Source organism: Aquila chrysaetos, chromosome 1 (genome assembly GCF_900496995.4).
Source record: "Aquila chrysaetos chrysaetos chromosome 1, bAquChr1.4, whole genome shotgun sequence".
Classification (NCBI taxonomy): domain Eukaryota; kingdom Metazoa; phylum Chordata; class Aves; order Accipitriformes; family Accipitridae; genus Aquila; species Aquila chrysaetos.
The window spans coordinates 56,531,601-56,552,185 of record NC_044004.1 but is presented as its reverse complement, the minus strand read 5'-3'; the positions used below and the strand labels follow the sequence as shown (position 1 = coordinate 56,552,185).

At 41.2% G+C, this 20,585-nt stretch overlaps 1 protein-coding gene across 3 annotated transcripts in view; it reads right to left on the bottom strand.

Annotated features, from left to right (window-relative positions):
- The window catches only part of NFKB1 (nuclear factor kappa B subunit 1), a 67,564-nt gene extending 58,797 nt beyond the window's left edge, over positions 1–8,767 (bottom strand). For 2 of the 3 annotated variants that reach the window (XR_005932439.1, XM_030014563.2), the window contains exon 1: positions 8,508–8,764. The gene's annotated coding sequence lies outside the window, so the exon portion shown is untranslated. Of the gene's footprint in view, positions 1–8,507 lie in introns of all 3 variants that reach the window. The other variant, XM_041123644.1, reaches the window with a different exon arrangement.
- Between the last annotated feature and the right edge of the window lie 11,818 nt (positions 8,768–20,585).

The following is a 20,585-nucleotide window of genomic DNA, read 5'->3' as shown; positions in this document are numbered from 1 at the left end:
TGTTTGATTCAGATACCAATAGTCCAGTTATTTCTGAAAACATTTACAGACATCTCAGCAGCTACATGCCTTTTAAAAACCCTCAGACTTCAAGCTTCATTCTTTTTCTTTCTAGCTTTGCTCTCATAGTGGTCTGGTTAAAAACCTGAACAGTATATATACTAACAAATTAGGAAGACTCCTTACTCCTCCAAGGAAATAAAATAATTTGAATATTACCCTAAATAGTTGAAAAATACCCCCCCCCCAAGAAAATTGAACTTTAGTGCCCCAAATCTACCTATTCATGTTTTAAAGTGCACCAGCATGCTTACTGATGAAGCTAATATTTCGCATAGGACCAGAGAAAAAAAGCAAAACAAAACCAAAACATGAGATACACTTCCTTTCCCAGACCTTCAGAGAGAGACATCATGAGCAGGTCTCTACTTTTAATCTATGCTCTTTGAATATAAATGCATTTTTTAAAATCAATTTTGAGAGATGAAGGATGAACAATATCACCAATCTCTCTACCCCACAAAGACCTGCCTCATCATAAAAGAGTGTGACGCCTGGTGGAAACTCTTATCAGACACTCATCTCTTACACTTTCTGTACTTTGAGCCAACCAAACAAAATAAAAGCATAAAAACTGATGTGACAGGATGCCCATCGTGACCTCACAAAATTAATGCAAAAGACTAGCATCAGGGTATCTGTCTGCTGTTGTGTTTTAAAATACAAAGAATCAACTCAACTTTTCTATAACTTGTCCGTTATTTTTTAATTAGTTCAGTACAAAGACTGAGTTCAGGAGAGATTATTATTTTATGGAAGAAGGTTTTGTTATAGCACAGATCAGTTAACAGGATGGAACTTAAGGCATATTCTGTAAAAGGTACACTGATGATACATATGTTAGTAAATAATGATCTTTATTGCCCAGAGCTCATTATACTTGTGAACTGGAATTAGTCTGATGGTTTAAATAAATGTGTATGTTGAAGAACAGCCATGTCTTACTTTATGAGATGTTTTACATCAACCTGTTCTCACCTTTCAAGGCTGGGATTCAGAAAGCAAGCCTCAAGACGAGAAACTCAATTATTACACTTCAGCTGACTTCATATACTGAAAGCACAGCTCTTCCTTCAAGTTTTCTAGCAGTATTTTTTTCTCTTTGACTTGGCTTTCATTGGAATTTACCTGTTACAAAACTTCTTTAACTGGACGCTGAATGAAAGTCATGAAATTCACTGTGTTTATGCTCTTAGCCTGTTTATTTTGCTTATTAAAAATAGAGAGGAATAACGATGGAAGAGAGGCAAACATATTCGTGTTTTACATATATTATATTTTTGCTACATCAGGGCTATAAAACATGGCAGACTATCTGACTGCAGAGAACTGTTTTTAGGAACAGCATCAAGTTCTCTGAAATCCTGTAGCAGCTATGAAATACTGAGGTAGAAAGAGTAACAGTTGTACTGTATAGTCTCTACGATGTGTTTTACCTGGTATTGTTTACTACTTTTAGTGGCAACTATCCATCCTTGAGTCTCATTTTTCTATCCTTTGCAAAACATAATCTGTATCTGTATAGAGACAATTGTTTTAGAGATCAGCATTTCCCAAATGGAGATGCTGGGAAATGTATTGTGCAATAGACACTGCGGGTTGCTGGGTCAGGGCTGGAAGCAGGACAAGAGCTGCTGAGAGGATTTTGGCTAGAGGACAGAGCAGGCTGCTCTGACAGAACAGAGATACCGATCCAAGATGTTAAGTCTCAAGCCGTCATCACCGCAGTGCCTTCAAGTCAGGATGCTGCCCATCCCTTGCAATGCCTGGCGTCTTCACCTTAGCTCTGGCCACCTCCTCTCAACTTCATCTAGCACTTCATTTCCCTTGTAACCCAGTTATTCTTCCCAAAATACTGAGAGGACAGCTCCAGAGCAAAAACCTTTGGTGCAGAATATATTCTTAGAGAAGCACAGGGATGGAGAAAAGGAAGTTTGAGAACTGCCGTTTTCTACATCTGCACAAAATAGCAGGCCATACATATACACAGGCTTAGGTCTTCTGACGCATCAGAGGACACACAAGTTGGGTCATGAACCTACAGCAGTTATATGGACAACCCTCAGTTTAAGCTGTGCATGCCCTTCTAACCACTTTAATTATTTAAGACTGAATAAAAGATGATTTTCTTAAGAAAAATAAATCCCACTTTTGTTAAATGCAATGTAACAACAGTGGGAATATTGTACCAGCAGGATTCCAAACAGTTGCTGGCATTTTGAACACATATTGTCCAAACCTGCTTAAAGCATGTCTACACAACTAAACTCTTAACAGCTGTTAGCTACCAGCACCTTGTACTTCCGTTACTGTTGCCATTAATGAAGCTGCTGAAGAAGAAAATTTTCAGGAGAGGAAGAATAGGGAAAGAAGAGAGACATTCCCCTCCCAAATACTAATCAAGCAAAATCTTAACACAGAAAAGGTTTTACCAATGGTTATTTACATTGATCTCAACTACTCATTTTGATTGCATGCATTTTAATAAATTACACTGCTCCTGAAGTCCCCAGGCAAAGGTTAAGACTGGACCAAACATTTTTCATTTAGATGAGCACTGTCCTTATGCAGAGTCTGGAAAAACTGCGAAACTGCAAGCTATACATACACACTTTTTTTTTTTTTTTTTTTTTAAATAAAAGGAAAAGAAAGAGATGTGCTACAGACAGCAAATCCCTGGATTATTCAAAATAAGAGGTGATAAACAGCTGTAGTATTCTGAAATATACAAAGTAAATAGAACCAAAACATTAAGGGAACATCATGCATACTTTCACTCACATTATTGGCATAGATCTCTTTGGCACAAACAGGAAAGAAAAAGCATTTTAAAAGCCACGAGAAGTGATTGCTAACTTGCTCAAGTTGACAAGGAGCCCCATCAACTATATTTTTTGAAGGTTTTGAAGCAATGAAACAGACTTGAAATTTGAAGTTTGCCTTTAAATGTTAAAAGTTTACTAATATTTCTTCTCCCATCTAGGACTTCAATACCTGGGGGGACAGGGAGCTGTTTTAAGGAAACTGTATTCTCAGTATAAAACTCAACAATGCTCAATTTCCGCAAAAGCAGCATACGGAAGTTGTATTTTTTACTTTCCTTCAGCTACCACAAAGACATGTAATCTCTGAATAAAGACTTGAGCACAATTTCTCAGTATACAAGTGATAAAAGGTTTGTGCAGAGAGACATTTTTATCAAAGATACTGCTTTCTACAGACTTTTTCTCATCTGTAGACCGCTGCAGCTGCAATAACACTATATAACCCTAAATGACACTGTTTGTTTTTCTAACATAACAGCACAAATTGCCTCCTCTTGTTATTAATTAAGTCTACTTATTATTTCCTGTTGGGTGGGACCTGCGAGTTCTGGCTGTGTATTTTTAAAGTTAAAAAACTAAGTGAAAATTTTCAAATATTTTGTCATGAGCAGATGCATTATTGGACAGCAGTATAAAAACTAGGAAACATTTAGGAAGTTAAATCTATCACAAGTATTAAAGAGAGTTCAGAAGTGTGATGCACTGAATCAGAACTGTTGGGTGCTGAATTATTGTACGAAATCTAGACTCAAATTTACTACACCAGATAACTACTAAATTTGAAGAAAAATCCATAGCATGAGGAAATTCACTTGGCAAAGTGTAACTGGATCCATAGCATGAGGAAATTCACTTGGCAAAGTGTAACTGGACTACCTGAATGGTTGCTTTATTAATTATCTTTTACATATCAAACAGAATTTTTGTGTAAGCATTTTATTCCTTTCCCAAATGTCAAAAGTAGTGAACTAATATGATAAGAGGAAACACTAAGATGCCATAAACATATAAACTGTTTTTCCAGGATATTGTCAGAATCAAGTTAGAATGTTTTTGTTAAAACACATTCAAAGCAACTTAAACCAAAGGAATAAACAGTATTCAAATAAATGGCAAACATACTCTGGTATATGTATAATGCTAAGTATATGTAAAAATACTGAGGTTCAACACAGCAAAACAACTCTAGTAACTAAACTGTATTTTAGCAATGTGGGATGGTAACGCTCCTTGAACTAACCTGAATACCATGTTAAAATGCTGTTACTTTCTCCTACAGATTAAAAAGAAACACTGAATGTTCTTTAGAAATAGTTCTAGTTCATACAAAGTTGTTCATCAAAGTCAAATTTTAACTTAAAGCCACACATATCCATTTTGTAAGCCTTAAGTGTAATGAATCATCAATATCAAACAGCAAACCTTCTCCTTTTGGGGGAGAAAGAACAGCATTTCTGAGAAGCCAAGTAGCAAGCAAACCCAAGATTTCAGAAGTCCAGTTCACATAAGGTTTGCTGTATTACCAGGTACTTTCACACAGGTTCTGGGGTCTTACTGAAGACACAGTCCCTCATTTCATCAACAGCAGCAGCAGAAGACGGCTCAGAAAATAGCAAGGGCTGTTACCACTGCAATCACAAAAGTGAGCTAAGGGATTCTCAGTGTCCTTTTGGTTTCAAACAGCTACTGAAAACGTAACATCACAGAAACGGTCAGATAAGTAACACCACTAAGTGGAACCAAACAGGTAAAACTGAGTCCAGCACCGTTACAGTTATACCCTAGGTTTCAAATTTACAGGTGCAAAGTGGCTACTAGGGCTTATTTTTGGGGGGTTTTTTTTGTTTGGTTTTTTTTTTTTTTTTTTTTTTTACAAAGAAATAGTACAACTCCTGCAGCCTCAATTTTCTACAGTAACTTATGACACAACAAAAACCACTTAATCACTGAGACCCCAAAAACATCTGCTCACTTAGTTTTTACTTCATTTGTATGTTAAAATCTGTCCATAAGTGTTTAAACACATAGAAATAAGATCTTTAAAAGAAACAAACAAACAAAAAAAACAAACAAAAAAAACCCCAACACCACACAACTCAGAACTACTTTGCTCTTGATCTGTTGATACCAGCACAGTTTGCTTGGAGGATGCAATGAAATATAGAGGTATTTCAGTTTAGCTAATTCTGCATTTTAAATGAGAAAAAAAAAAAAGCATCTAGCACTGCTTTTCAAAAGAACATAAAAGTTGAAAGGGGAAAAAAATGCTAGCAGTAGCAATAGTAGCTTCCTCCCCACACATGGTCTGTCAGCTCCACTTAAATCCTAAACAAAGGATTTTACCTTGAGACTAGAATAATTTGAAATATCTTTTAAGGCCTTACTTCTGAAACTGCCAACAGTGCTTCAGCAAAATATATATGTTTAAATGAAAGCACTGAAGAAGACTCATTGAATTATTTCTACGCCCAAAATTAGATGCAAACTTAGTGCCTGACTGACCTAAGGGCACAATTAATGACAACCATAATTATGATCTTATCAATGTAGAACTTCTTAAAAGGTTCACAGCGTATTTAAAGGACATCAATTTACAACTTCCACTTCTAAAATAACTGTGTCAGAGCTAAAAGTGACCAAGACCAGGAACTTCTTTTTCATTATTTGCCTGAAACATTCTCTCCTCTTTGTTTTATAATAGCTGTGTTATTTTGTGTCCGAGAACCAAAAAAAAAAAAGCTATCAACACGTTGGAAAAAAAATTTTAAACTAAAGTTAGAGTTTTCATTAGTTGCTTAGGGAAATGAGTAACAATTTTCTTTAAGACTAATACTTCTGAATTTAGAGCTGGCAAACATTTACAGCACCGAAAGGTGAGAAGATTTTAGCAAGTACCTTTTGAAGAGATCTGTGAAAACAGAGTAATTAACCAGAATCTCTGAAGACCAAGGAATTTTCTCATCACTAGCTACACCAGAAAGCCAACTGTAAGTTAGTAAAAAAAAAAATATTGTCTTTCACTGTATCTTTGCAACTTCAAAACATTTACTTTGTATGCATTTAACTACTGAGGGACACCTGAACTTTCTAGTCGGCATAGAGCACCCTTGATGGTAAAGACTCACAGGCCTTCAAACTTGGTTCCTGTCCTTCCAGATTCAGTGACAATAAGCATGATAACATGAATTCCTAAATGCACTTATTTCTGGAGTTCGCATGTATTCATGAGACAGTGGCATAGTAAGATTTTGGCAAAAGGCAATGATGAAAAGGAGTATTGTTTTCACAAAACCTCAAAATTCTATTAATTAGCAAATTTGCAGCAGTGATATTTTTTTGTAGGTATCCATTCCTGAATTCACATAATGCCACCTCAATGAAAAAGGTAAATTTAAATTTATTATTAAAATGTATTTTAAAAATCAAATACATAGTAACTGAAAAACAATTAAATAGTTGGGTTTCAATAAATGAAGCAGGAAATTTTCAAATATGCATATAAATGAAGTATCACTGTCTGCTTTCCACCCTCTTGCCCTCTCCCAAGATTCCCTTGTTCTCTCTCCCTGCACTTTTTTTTTTTTCCAGCAAACTTTTCTGATTTCAAAATATATACTACAAAAATATTACCAAGATGCTGACTGAACTAAGCAAATACAGGTATAAAGTCTATCTACTACAACATTATTTTTTAAAAACACACAACATGACACACAGTGATACAAAGCCGTTCTCAGTTTTACAACCTTAACTCTACTCAAAGTACATTCATTACCTGCATGAGAAAATAATTTCATTTTTTGATGACTCTACCGCTGACTGACATTTCTTTCTTTAAAAATGGGACAAAGGATGGAAAGAAAAAGGCTTTTTCCCTTCTGTTTAATTTTTCAGATTAAATTATTTAACAGATCTTGCACATATTTCAGCACTGAGTTTCCTCGAATTCTCCACACTCTGTGGCAGATCCCAACAATAGTATTTCAGCATAACTGTCAGTTAAATGCTTGAGCCAGGGAAGTTCACAGAACAGAGGATCTGCCTCTGGATAGTTAGAGGCTGCTTTTTCCTCTTTCGTTTTCTCAATTAAACTGTAGTCATTTCTGTAGATTACAAAACGCTGCAGACAGGATGACGTCTTAGAATGACGTCTTGGTTAATGCTTTCCTAGAATGGGCTGCTACATTCTCTTCCCAAAGTATAAAAATGCTTTGACTAAAATACTATTTCAAAAGTTGATACTTCACAGTACACAGCACAGAGACTCTGGATGTCAATAAAAACAAAGTGCTATATCTTCAACCCTATTCTGTGAGCTTGACAGTGGTCATGTAGCACCTTACAGCACATAAAGCACAAGGTGATATGGCAGGGAATACATCCACTTAGTACTAATTTTCTCTGTGAACAGAATAAATGAAGAGAGGACTTTTGAAGCACAAAACATGTCAAATATGATCGGCACTTTAAAAACATCTTTTAAAAAAATAATCTGTATTTCCTTTAAAACGTTATTCTTTAGCAAAGATTTTGAGCGTTTTAAACCAGGAAGTTGAAATGCACCAGATGATCCCTTGCATACAAAGTCTTACCCTGCAAATGCTTACAGGCACTCATATTTACTTATTTGAATGAAATTACATAGCAGTACACTGCATTATGATAATGGCCAAGTAACACATAGCTCGTCTGTACTACAGTTCAGAAATAATACTCCATGTTACGTTCCGTTTTATGTTTTTTCAAGAGCGGCCGGCAACCATACAACAGCAAACACTCCAAACTGCGTCTCAGGTTAAGCACATACGTCACCTTCGAAACCAAAAGCGTAAAAAGCAGCACCTCCTTTGCCATCAAGCACCCACTACACGGTCACCAGAAGTTGGGCTTTCAAATTTTTTCACTTTACTTGACAGTCCTTCACAGACACCCCTTCCTAGCTAGGAAGGTATCAGCAGAAAAGCCTACTACGTGCTTAAAAAATAGTCACGAAAGAGGCGTGAGGCGGTCCGCGCACTAACAGAGTGCAGTTTTTCAAACCCGCAACAGAAAGTAAAGCGCGGTGGCAATCACCCCTTTCAGAAACTCCGCACCGGCAAGAAGGCGGTGCCGCCTCCGGGGTCACCCCGCCGGCAAGGCCGCCGCCGCCACGACCCACAGCCCCCGCCCGCAGCCCCCCCGCGCCCCGCCGCACGGCACCGGCCGCCACCGCTTGCCCGCCCGTTCCCCTCTCGCTCGCTGCAGCCGCCCCGGCGAGCGCAGACAAACCCCCCGGCAACCGCTCCCGGCTCTTCAGCGGGAAGTCCGCGCCCGGTCCGAGGTCACAGGCGAGCCAGCGGCTGCCCGGCGCCACGCGTGGGGCTGGCCCGGGGCGGAGGGGGACGGGACGGGACGCGCTTCCCGTCGGCAAACCTCCCCTCCGGGGGGCCGCCACGCTCTCTACAGTGCTTCCCCCCCCCCCAGCCCCGAGCAGGGCTGCCCGCTGCCGCCCCGGTCTCGCTCCGCATCGGGCCGCCGCGGTGCGGGACGGAGGACGCGCAGCCAGCGGCAAACGGGCGCCGAGGTAAGGGTAGGGGAGAAAGGCGGCGGCGAGCGGCCGGTCAGGGGCCGCCTGGGGCTCACCCGGGGCAGGGCTGGGCTAGCGGCGCCTCCTCGTCGTCGTCGTCTGCCGTTGGCGGGTCCCGGCCGCGCGTCCCTCAGCGCCGCGCCATGTAACCGGCGTGACGCCGCCGGCGCCGCCCGCGCCCTCTGCCGCGCGGACTTTCCCCCTCCCTCCCTCCCGCCCCACCGCGGGCCCGCTGGCGAGGGCTGACGAGGGCCGAGGGCAGCCGAGCGGCACCGGCCTGCGCGGCGGCCGCCGCCTGCGTAGCCTCCGCCCCCGCCTGCCCCAGCCCGCCGAACTTCCTGGCTGGAAATTCCCACTGACGCTCCGGCGGCGCAAACGGCCGCGCGGGAGAGGAGAGGAGAGGAGGGGAGGGGAGGGGCGGGGCCGGGCGGGAGCGGGCAGCCGTTGGGGGGCAGAGAAGGAGCCGGCGGCCGTTGGGCGCGAGCGGCCGTTGGGGGGCGGGAGGAGGGGCGCCTGTGCAGCTCCGAGCACCACCGGCCGCCTACTGGCGGGGCCCCCCTCAGCCCCGCGCGGGGCAACGGCCGCCCGCCACCTCACGGCTGAGGAGAAGCCCACCCCGGGCGGGCGAGGAGAGGCAGCGGCGAAGCGAGCAGGGCAGCGCGGAGCCAAGGAAGCGCCTGCCTGCCACCCACTCGCTGGCGACGAAATCCCTCCCCCAGGGACAGGCCCTCCCGCCGGGAGGAAGCCCCGTGAATACGCGAGCCGTATTAACGGGGGAGTTAACCACCGCCTCGAGAGTAGTCCTGCCGTTGTCCGTGTTGCTTGGCCCACAGCGACGTTCTCAGCGCTTCTGCGGAGTCGGGCCCGACCTGGCGGCTGCCAGCCTTTTCTTGTTGGTTGGCCCCTAAAAAAGTTCTGAAGGGGAGAGAGACTATGCATAGAGTGAATTTAAACCCACTTACATAGTGCCTGGCTGTTGGCTGGCTTTCACGGGCACTTCATAAAAGGAGGTTTACTGGTTGACTACCACTTGACTTCTGAAAACAGCACTGAGCAGAGAGTACAGGCTACACAGCACCATTTTTCCTGTGCATTTATATAGCTTCTGGCAGAGCAGACTCCCGGGTCAGTTAGCTTCTGTTAAATAGTGCCAACTATCAATAATATGCTGGTCTTCTTAATACTGAAATCCAAGTTTGTAGTACAGTAACCAAGTGTCCCAGACATATCTAACCAAGGCTAAAGAAAGTCAGCTAGTGCCACGTTTAATTGGCACAGGTATTACGTGAAACATTTAAGTTCAGACATCTTTATGCTGAGCCTTAAATCTCTGGTTTGGTAAGGGTGAAGAGCATCTCAAATCAGCAGCCAGCATGGTTTACCTGATGTGTCTTAGCCCAGAAAGTCAGCAGCACACCTGAAAAGCGCCTGTGGGGCATTTTGTTATGCTAAGGCAGCATGAGGTGGAACTTTACTACTTATCTCAGAGCTGAATGAGACTAACAAAAGTCATAATTTATAGGAAGGATTAAAAACCCCACCTCTAAATGAATGAAATGACATGACTATTGCTTCTTGTATTGAAGCAAGGAACTGGAATCTAGAGCAAAAATGGATTCAAAAGAAATAGGGTCAAATCATAAGCCAGCTATTGACTGGAACAAGAAGAAAGGGTTATTTTTACCAGAGAGCTATTACAGCCTTATCTTCAACACTGTATAGATAGCCCGGGTCATGTCACAGAGGGAGACTATGCTGCTGAACGCTTCCAGTCCATCCAGATGGTAGCTGATTTCATTCCTGGAAAGGGAGTAGATTCAGATGTTGCACTTTGTGCCACATCTCTAGGTTGGAACAGAGAGGTACTTGTTTAAAAGTAGTGCTGAGACTGCAAAAGAGAGCTGGGAAAGGCAAAGGATTTTCTCCGTCTTTTGATAGAAGAACTGAAATCTCACACAGGTTACATATACATATGTATGAAGAGACAGTCATTTCCTTTATTTGGATTGCCACTCGTGCTCTGTGATGCAGTTCTAAAAATGCATTTCCCCATTCTCTTCCCAATCCAAACTCGGAATTGAGAGTGACTCAGCATTTCTGAATAAAACATGTTTTTTGTTATTAAATGGGGATACTCTCTGGATGCTCAAGACCCAACATTAATCTTTTCTGTGAAAGCAAGTGCACTGAAGTAAGCAGAGCAAGTAAGGAGAGAATTGGGCCCCAAAGCCCTTTAAGAAGGAAGTCTACATGGATTTAAAATACAAGAAGTTTCAAAATAAGGTTCATTTGAAAGGAAAGGTGCCATGTCACAGCTAGTCAAAGGCATACTCACAGGGCAAAACCTGTACGAACAAGTACCAGGAAATCAGACAAGGTGGAGAAGTTCCAAAACTTAAGGAGACTTACCTGGTGGATTTATTTTAAAAGGACACATTATCAAGTACTCAGACTCAGCTTTCCCTCCAAAATCCTTATCAGCTTCCACAAACATCTAGGTTTTAAATGAAAATCCTCTTCTCAATTATAGTTAAAGCATAAATTTGTCTTTCTTATAACTTCACACCATAACAGAAACGTTATTTCTACTGAAACCCACAACAGTGCCAGGCTGTAAGCCCACAGTTTGGTAAAATTATCTTCACAGGACAATGCTAGATAAATGAACTGCTATAAAGCACATGCTTCTCACCGTAAGAGCCAAATGAGCAATTATTTCTCTAATCCTATTTCCAACCACTAGGAAAATTAGGCAGATAATATAGAGTCAGGTGTGAGTGGTTTGCAGTGATAAAGTGGTGCCCCTTTCCTGATTAACACAGGTTTGCAGTATTACCATCAAGATACTTCAGTGCCTGGACAATAGCAGCTCACAAATGAAGAGCAGGTGATTAAGCTGAACCTAAAGGAGCAAGTCCTTATGCTGTTGAGCTGAGAGAGATATTGTGAAATGTTTCTAGCTATGTTACAGTGTCTGGTAGTTGGGGAGGTGTATTGGGGGCAAGGCTTTCTAGTTGTATGCTTACTCAGGCTGTTTCACCTTAGTAAGTTTGTGTACAGTTAAGTTTCCTGATATGTAAATTCACTCTAGGACCCGTGTCTGTTCTCTGCTAGGTTTGCTCTGGGAGTACAGATCCCTTCCTAAGGTCAGAAATCTTTGGCCTCAGTACTTTTTAATTCTGTAACTAATACTGTTTCTTCTCATGAACAAAGTGTTATTTCTGAGAATTAAGCCTTATTTTTCCAGGGATGTCTGAAAACAGATAAATGTGTAGGACTGGGAGAGATTTTTAAAATAATCACTCTTCATTTTAATTGGTATGCCTGAATTGGAGAAAAAAATCATTGATGTTTCCTACTTTATTTTTTCCCTGTTTCTGAGGTATTTACTGGAATCGGGACAGGATCTTTGCATTCCCCTTGACGTAGTAGCTTTGATACTAAAACAGGAAGAGATGAGGGAAAGTCTAAAATAGCTACTGAGAGATACTTCCTTTTAAAGCTTTCAGCTGCCTCTCTTCATTGGCCTGCTAGGCCATACTATCCAAATCTCTTTCTGGTTAATCCATTATTTCTTTATCATCCAGAAGTTCTAACTTAAAAACTGATTTGCCTTGGATAGTAGCCAGTGATTGTCTTACACTCCAGTCCTCATAGAGGTTACCAATGTTTAGCTAACATTTGCTGTTGGCGTTGCTATTACCTCCTGTAACTTGAATCCACCAGGAACGTAAGATGACAATATGCATAAAAAACCCCCCAAACATATTTTTAAGATGGTGCCATCATTCTGAGACAGAATATATATTGAGGTCTAATGAGGTAGACAATAAAAACTGTATAAAAAAATAGCTCTGAATAGCCAAGGCAAATGTGCAAAGACAACCAATTTGAACCGCAGCTAGAGGAGGGTCTAGAGTTCAACGATGCTGCTGAATCCCCACGTTGCAGCATCCATGAGAAGTACTTTCTGTCATCTTTGCCATTTTCTGGTGGGTGATGACCTGGCCTCAATTCATCATGTATTTCATCAGCACTTAGATGGATGCAGCAACACCCTGCAAAACTCAGCAGTGTGTTGTCTCCTGTAGTTACACAGGTTGCATCCCAAATGTACCTTTCACTTGCTTCCTACAGAACCGCAAATCAGATGTGGGATCTCATATTACCTCCAAAATGATTCAGACCTATAACTATGCTAAAAGACTAAGTTTCCAGTGGAGTGGGTAAAAGTGCTAGAGCTGAAGCAGGAGAAGATTTCAGTAGTGAATAGCTGCTGGGGGGAGGGAGGATACATGTAGTAGACTTAAAAAGAGAATCATGAGGCTCTAGGTATGGCCGATGTGTAAATTAACAGAGAAAGGGGAACCTTTGGAGAGATCCAGAAGTAAACAAGAAAAGGAAGATTAAAGAATTATAAAAAAAAAAACCAAAACAGAATTGATCATGAAACCTTGAAGAGGTTAGGTTATCCTTGAAGGATAGGCACTATTCTGAACAGAAGTGTGAGTGAACCTGTATTTCTATGTGATAGCTGACTTTTGTGCATGAGATAAATAACTTAACAGGTTAGCTCAGTCCTATGCTCCAAGTGGGGAGAAGATCTGAAGGGATGGAAGGGAGTTTATCAGATTGCCTTTTCTATATTTCCTCTTCCAGAGTCCTATAGTTTTCTTGCATAAATAGCTGATAGATACAGTTATGAGTTTACTTTTATCTCTTGTTCCATAAAGTAAGCCTGCCAATTAATTTAGAAAATAAATCTAGGCATAACGCTCACATTAGGTGTTACAATAATAGCTTTAGCTCTGACATCATCTGCTTTGTTTTCATGTATGACGGCTCAACATTTACAGCTATGATACAGTATACGGTATCACTTAAAGACATGGAAAGAACCAAGCAGAGAAGGCAATTTTATGTATATAATTTTTGGAATGGTTAGCCTAGCCTCCCCTCAGTTTGGCTGTGTAATGCCAGGCCTTCTTCCTTCCTTTCTTTCACACTGGCAGATAGCAAGGAGCATTTCACAGCAAACCTCTCAGTTACACTGAAAACGGTGGTTTGTATATTCTGTACGAACTTGCTGCAAGGTAGGTGCCCTCAATAGAGGGCTACCCAGAGCACTGTGAGTTGTTAGCTGACTAGTTTGCTTGGGCCTTGAAGCTGCTTCATGCAAAAGATAGAGACTGCCCCAAAAGTGTTGCCTAAGCTGCTCCTAGTTACCAGTTCAGGTTTAGAAGTTGAGCTGTGTAATAGTGTGCAGCAGTATGTACATGTATTCTCAGAATATAAATGGTTATGTTTATAGAAACTATTTATAGGACCAGTGGTATGTAGCACTGTAACAATGTGAAGGACGTGCACCTTAGAGCCAAAAGCAAATTGCTACAGCAAGTAGAGTCACAGTTAAGAGTTGTGCTTTTTGGTAGTAAATCTAATAATCTACCAGTCAGTTCTTCAGAATCTGGACCTAGTACAGATTGTGAATCATTCGCTCTTCTATCGCTCAGCTACCTAACACCTTGGCCAGCCACTGAAGGCAGAGGGATGGGGTTTTGCCATTTGAGTTCAGTGACAGCAGGTTCTTTACCAGTCCGCTGCGTTCACTCCCTTCTCTTCCCACCTACTGTCCCTGTGTTATGATTAGTATTGCACTATGGTCAGTATTTCTTATGTGGGTGAGTTGGTTTCTCTTCATAGTCTTTTGCATATTTGAATGATATGTACTTCTAACTTCTATCTGATTACACCCATCAGAAGCCAGTTCAGGGGCCCAGTTATGTTCCCAGGAGATGTAAGTTCTTCCCACTACATGACTGCAGCTTTAGAGCCTCAGCAATGTTTCACCCAGTTAGCTAATGCAAACAAGAGCAGCTGGTTGATTCTTGTTGTCTTTGTCACTTTGTTTTGTTAATAGTCACTTTCATTAACTGTATGCTCAGTTCAATTTATGAGGTCATTTTGGGTCAGGTGTACTGAACAGGACCAATGTTAACACTGTAGAGAAAGCAGAATTTAGCTAACTTAGTATTACTACTATTTTATGCTGTAGCAGCTCTTTAAGGCCCCAGTAGAGGAAAGGAGTTCCAGAAAGATAAGCACTGTACAAATATATAGGGAAGAGATTTTCTCTGCCACAGAACTTTCAACATCTAAATATATAATGGAAAACAGATTATGGAAGCACAAAGTGGCACTCCTGTTGCTGTTTGAGCTCATGCAGTGATTTGTTTTAAGTCTTCTGCTCAACTGTTGGTAGAAGTAAGTTTTGATTTCCTGAACTGTTTCTGTTGCAAGTTTTAAGCCTTTACCATAATTTGTGATATTCTTCTTAAAATTCCAGTCCTGGAATCTCTGGATATGTGGCTAGTTTTCTCTCAGGTTTTGATGAAAACTTAAAACTTATGTTTAAGAAACCCAAAAGTATCAGTGTTCAAAAGGTATCTTTTAAATTGATGTGATTCTCTTTAGGTAAATCCTGTGGGTTTAGGGGACTTTATGATTTTGTAACGATGAGGGGTTAACGACAATGAGTGGTGAATTAAGACAAATCAGTAGTGTAATGGATCAGGCCTTCTAAAATTACAAGATTATAAAAGAATATTTGGAGGGCACTATGAAAGGCAAGTTGTTTCATGGATTTGGTTTCATAAAAGCTCGTGTTCTCAACCTTTGCTGCAGACCTGTGAGGGCTAGAAAACTTTTTTTAGGAAAGTGTTCTGTACTTAAAGCTGCAACATCAGAAACAGTACAGGTGCTATCCAAGACTGTGGTAAGATGCAACAGGCTGATGAAAAGCAAGAGAGTCTGCCATAACAAAAAAAAGAGCCCTGTGACAGCAGGGTTTCAGGAAAAGAGAGGGACCTCAGTCTGTTTTCTACTCTACACAAGAAAAGCAATGAGTGATAGTGGTGGAGGAAGCAGAGTGTTCTCCTTATTCTAGTTTCTTTCTCAGTTCCCCTCTTGATTTACTGATTGGAAGCTGAAGCCTGGGTGATAATGGGACAGGGTCTTTTATTCTTTCTCTACCCTGTGTAAGAATATGGTGCAAAGGCTTTTAAGCTATAGATAAACATCCCAGCACCAAAGCCAGAACTGGTATGACCATGCAATTGTGTTGCTGTTCCCAAGCACATTGTCTTGGATGCTGTCATGCTTACGTGGCCTGCCTTGCTTTCAAGGCTAAGGATCCCCACGCGGTGCTGTAACACATCAGGTACGTGTACTTGTACAGGCTCAGGGTCTCTGCGCTGCTGAGACCTGACCTGAAAGTGCATGTGACTTTTCTCACCTGAGGGTAGGGAAATGGAATTGCAAAGTCTTCAAATGTTGCTGTTTACCTAGACATCCAAATAAGAATATGAGAGTACTGTTTAAGCCCTTGGGTGTATTTACAACAGCTCTTCCCAGCTTTAAGCATTGTGCTGCCAACAACTGGCTGCACCCAAAGACACTCCCTTAGATAGCATAGTGAGAACCCAGTGCTGCTTGTATTCAGATCAACAGCAAACTCTTGTTGACCTACCTGGGTGTAGGGCTGGCGGCTGAGGGAGGATCCCTGCCTTCTCTACAGACTTGGAAAGTGTTCTGACAGTGGGCTCATGTGGTTGTAAATAGTAAGGCTGGGCAGCATCTGCAAAACTGTTCAAGTGTTTTCTTGAAGCAAGTCTTAGCTTTGCAAGTTGTGTATTGGTCTGCAAGAAAGTAAGTTGGGTGTCATGGTGACTTTATGAATGCTTCTGGGTACATCCAGCTGAGTCTGCTGGAGTTCTGACAGCGGTCTAGACAGGTTAGAATGATTTTCTTGTGACAAAAATGCTATTCTTCTAAGGATATAGAACAAAAGCCCAAATAAATGAAGATTGAAAATATGAATGTTAGGATGAACTGAAACACTGAGAATCTCATTTTCCCCACAATTCTTATCACTAGATAGATGAATATCACTTACAATCTGTATGTGCCACACTCAGACAATTCATATGGCCCTGGAGCCCACTGTGTCTTGCTCCATCCCATGAGAATACTTGGAGGAGGTGGTTGTGCCATTAGAAGAAACTCATCTGTCATTGGATGATAGTACAGGACCTGCCTGACTAGAAAAGTTGGACACACTGGAATAGTACTTGCTATTTTCAAAACATTTGCCCCTGTTGACATCAGTTGCAGATGTGAGTGTTTTTAGTACTTCTGCAATCAGACTTCAGTGTCCAAATCAAGCACCTAGAAAATGAGGAACACTGACAACCTGTGAAAAGTTTGGTTTAAGTGATGTGACTAGCATCACAGAGGAACTCTGGCACAGAAGAGGAGACATTACAGCTCATTTGGTCAGGATTAAGGATATAATCTTGTCTCTTCTAGCAGTTACTAGCTTGCTTGTTAGAATCCTCCCAGCTTTTGCCAGGAAATTCATGGGGGCCCTATGGAAAACAGTCTTTTTAACATGCAGTTCTTCTCTAGAGCAGCCCCATCCTAACAACTGAGCTTGATACAGATGCCCTGGAACAGCAACTTTCATACAAAGCAAAGAAATTTTGCTAAAGTTATAAACTGAAAATAATCTCCTCTTAATAAGAAGTTCTCATCCATAGATTATTAGTGCTAGTAATATAATCAAGCCCATTCATACTATAAAGACAAACTTGTCGTTAGAGCAAAAGTCTTGGAATCTGTTCTCTATGTCAACTTCCAGCGTAACTTCAGAGAAGAGAAACTGTAACCATTTATGTTAAAGGCTGGAGAAAGAGTGGGAAGAGTTAAAATAAAGGTAATAGCCAGTGACCAATTCTTGTTTAATATTGCATGTAACCCTTAAATTAGTTTCCACTTTGCAAACAAATGACCGGCATGTCAAGGAAACAAATCTCCAAATCCTAGTTTTGCTGGCTTGGATAGCAAAACACTTACTCTTATTTTGGTCCTCCACTGACATGTGGTAGTGTGATTTTTTTTTTTTTTTTTTTTTAACCCCCCCTCCCCACTCCCCCGGTTGTATGAAACACCTGTGATGTGAAGCATTAAAAAACTGAATAGCTACCGCAAGTCAGTCTCCTGATCTGCCAATAGTTTCACTTGGCTGCACCTTTTAGAAGAGTGGCTTTAAAACCTTGAAAGAGTCTTAAATAAACTTGAAACTGGAAGAGACAGAGCCAGATTTAATCAAAGTATGTATGACTCATCTTCCACTCTTTACCAATATTTTGTGTGACAAAGTCACATAAGCAGCATCTCTAGCTGAAAAATACTGGCTCCCTGAAAATGGAGCTAGTGATGCCCTCTCTAGAAGATGCTCTGCTTATGAACAGCACAGTTGAAACAGCAATGCTGAGCAGGAAGGTAAACCTGAAAACTGCACTACTGAGCTATAAAACTCTTGATGCCTTTTATCACAATGACCTACATAAAAAGACCACCCCCACTAACTTTCATCCAGTATGACCTGAAACTGTCAGGCACCATTGCATCTCAGGCATTTATTAGTTCTTTGATGTTACTGAAATTAAATAATTCTCATCCTCACCCTTTTTAGAAGAAAAATATTTCTGAAGTCATCGATGGTCTCTCCCCTCAATGTGAAGTATACATGTGAGTCCCTACTTGTCATAAAATACTGTAAAGTCATGAAATAATCAAGTGGCGCTGCAAATGAGGACACTGTCATCTCGAACTGTCAGGAGCTTCATGGTTTTCTGAGGATTCCAGCAGTGTTTCTCAGACTGTGATTCATGCCTTTAACAGAACAGGTCAGAGATTTCGGTAGAGAAGCCTGATCACATGCAGTGCATGCTCAAACCTGTTACAGTTCTTTACCCAGGGGCCAAAACCAACCACAAGTGTTTCTGTTTCGTCACCTTACCCCTGAACAGAAAAAACAGCTATTGAGATTTATTATGTTTGTTATTAAGTTCTCTTAATAGCTATGCAAAGCGCCTCTTTTCCCGTGCATATATCAAAGCCATATCATCACGAAAAAAAATTTAAAAAATCAGTTCTGACTCCTTTTAACTCCTGCGTGTGCTTCTGTGCCAAGACTGCTATAAGGACCTGAGCTAGATTCTGTTTAGAAAATGTGCAATCGACAGAATACTTGGCCAAATTCTCACTGGCCATTTCTAGAAAGGAAAGCTCCTGTTGATTTTGAGTTCTAAATCTTTTCCACTTTGGCTTGCATGGAAACACTTGAAAGATGCATTAAAGAACAGGCAGGTGGAAATAAGAGTGGTGCATACAGAAAAGTCCCATCTAGTTAATGGAGACCACCCAAAACTTAGTCTTGCCCTGAAATCCATAGAAAAAATAGATGTATTCTGTTTTTAACATCTAGCTTAAAAGGCATTTGATGATTTGAACAATCTCCAGAATGTCCAGATTTGGTAATATTCACATGTCAGACGTTTGTTAGGCAAGTACTTCTGAGCTGTGAACAGCAGCTCTGGCATCTTCAGACTTGCTGAAATAGGTCTAAAAAAAACCTAGGCAGCATGTCAGGCTTCCTACATCAACCTAAACTTGTTTAACGAAGACCAGAGGAATACAGAGGAAATTCTGAGTAAATAGAGTCGATATTTATCAGTGTCTGTCTTGGCCGCACAAGAAAGGAGACAGACTTGACACAGAACAAACAAAAAAAGCCCCAGTGGATTTCCATCTAATCCATTGCATTAAACACTAACCCACACAGACAACTGGGTACAGTACTCTGCTTGTCACTGTGTGAAGGTTTTTCCACAGCAGAACTAAAGACCAAAGAATTGTAGTACAAACAGAAGGTCATGGAGCTAAGGAAATTACTCTTAAAATAGCAGCTTTCTAAACGTTAAATAGATTACCACAGAGAAGAAACAGTATGCTTGGGGGTACTGGTAAAGGCATATTGGTACTCAAGTCACTTGATGAAGATCTCATCACCTAATAGGAGGCTACTTCAGTCATATGACAGAGAGCTTGAAGAGCCCTAACAGGAGTTGAAAATTTAGTTTTCTCTAGCTGCTACAGTGTATGATTTATCAGGAAGACAGTAATAACAGAAAATATCCTAGTTTTTTTAATTATATATGGAATCTTTGAGATACTTAACAACAACAGGAATCAGAGTAAAGGTGCTTGTTTTTAGGGGCTGTGCTCCTTTTTTTTTTTTTCTTTCATCTTTTTCCCACAAGAGCTATAAATGCCTTTTTTCAGAAAAAAAGTGTGGTGTGATGAGAAATCTTTTGCAAAGCCTTTCTGTTTCTGAAGAACTCATGTACTTTGCAATTCTGTGGGAAGGAATGTATTTAAACTCCTGAGAGATTTAGGCCTAGGCTCAGTGGAGAGAATGTTAAATTGTGAGCCTGGTTCCTAGAAGAGATCGTCTGTACCCTGTAAGTGTTTTTAGGCCGTGTCTCAACAGGATTCACCAGAAGTGAAGAACAGATGACAAGCACAGGAAGCTTGTCCAGGGAAAGCCTCAGCCTAGAAAATGAGTAGAGCAATTGAACTAAGTGAGCCTACAGGATATGTGGTGATAGCAGGAGCAATGTGATGCAGGCTGATGTGATAGTCTGCTTGTTGGGGCAAACAGATAACTGACTTTGAGAGTCTGGAAAAGACTATATTATGAGTTGTCTGTAGGGTGGAAAAGCAGGGGGTCTTGTTTCCAGCTATGTGGACAGGCTTTTGAGAAATGCTAGAGAGGAACTGACTCTTGCGGTAAAACAAGTAACAGTGACACAGGGAGGTTCTGCACTCAAATTTAGGCTGTGATGTAGAAAACGAGAAAGCAGAACCTCCATACATCATTTTCTGAAATGTGCTTAATACTACATGCAGTGCCAGTCAGATTTGCAGAGCTAGCTTCGATATCCAGCTGAGGAAATAACATCAGAAGGAAAGTTTGAAAGTCACTGGGAAGAGGCTGTGTAAAAATGTGGGAGGTGCACGCCACACCATGCCTAAGGATTCTGGTCCTCCAATTGCTTCAACTGAGGACCTGCCCAAAGTCTTCCTCACCACAGAAACCAATATGCTGGAAGCTGACAGATTTTGATCTTTCATTTGCTGTGGGGTCAGGACATTACAGGATGTGATCCACCATCCACAAATTGGGCTGTAGCCAGAGTTGTACCATCATGTTCCTTTCATAAGCTTAT